The following is a 1,136-nucleotide window of genomic DNA, read 5'->3' as shown; positions in this document are numbered from 1 at the left end:
TTTTTTTTGGTGTGGTACGCGGGCCTCTCACTGTTGTGGCCTTTCCCGTTGCAGAGCGCAGGCTCAGCAGCCATGGCTCACGGACACAGCCACTCCACGGCATGTGGGATCCTCCCGGACTGGGGCACGAACCCGTGCCCCCTGCATTGGCAGGCGGACTCTCAATCACTGCGCCACCAGGGAAGCCCTTCTTCTTTTTTTAAATAAAGGGATTAATTATGTGGTTATTGTGATTTGTTCATCATTATCTCATCCGAGCTTCCTAGCAAATACAATAAGTAGTAGTTGTACCACCAATAACATTAACTGAAACAGTCAGGTCTAAGAATCACGTATCTGAACTCCACGGACAGTGTTCTTTCCATTACATAAGGCTCCCACCCTGGGGATTTGATTGGATGCAAATACTTTCGTAAGCTCTTCTTTGGTCACAATTAGACAATTAGTCATCTTGTTTGGCATCTGGACTTGAATAAGTTGAAGAGATCTTGGAGTCTAAACACTAAGGGCCATGCCTGGATCCCAATTTTGGAGGTTGGTTTGTTCTGTTGTGCCCATGATATGAACTTTAGAATATATGAAAGGCAGATATTTTGGTTGGAATCTTTGTTTCATTATTTCTAGTTGTGTGACTTGAAAAATTATTTCTAGTTGTGTGTCTGAGCCTTAGTTTTCTGATCAGTAAAATGGGAATAATATTATCCTGGGACATAATATTACCTCATGAATTTTGAATATGATCATACACCTTAGCAGTGACTGATAAAAAGCGCTCATCACATATTAGCAGGATAAACAAGGCCAACAACAAGAAGATATAAACCCTTAGATTATGCTGATAAATAACTAAGCCTTCTAAAGACTAGGTGTTGTGGAACATTTGGCTCCACACTTAGCCTTGCATACAAGAAGAGATGGGGAGATATTCAGGACTCTGGGTGAGAAAAAGGGTGGAAGTAATCCAAACAAAGACTTTCTCATTGCTTTCCAAATTGATAGCCGTGACCCACCATACTTGTCTCTGAACCTCCAGTGCCTCAATGCTTGTTAAGTGACTATATGTGCCAGAAACCTTTCTAAATGCTAGGGACTTCCAATAATGGTTTTTCAAATGAATCAGTGTGTGGAAGGGGTGA

This window comes from Neophocaena asiaeorientalis, unplaced genomic scaffold (genome assembly GCF_003031525.2).
Source record: "Neophocaena asiaeorientalis asiaeorientalis breed wild unplaced genomic scaffold, Neophocaena_asiaeorientalis_V1.1 scaffold641, whole genome shotgun sequence".
Lineage (NCBI taxonomy): Eukaryota > Metazoa > Chordata > Mammalia > Artiodactyla > Phocoenidae > Neophocaena > Neophocaena asiaeorientalis.
The sequence above is the reverse complement of the archived record's forward strand: the minus strand, read 5'-3'. Positions refer to the sequence as shown.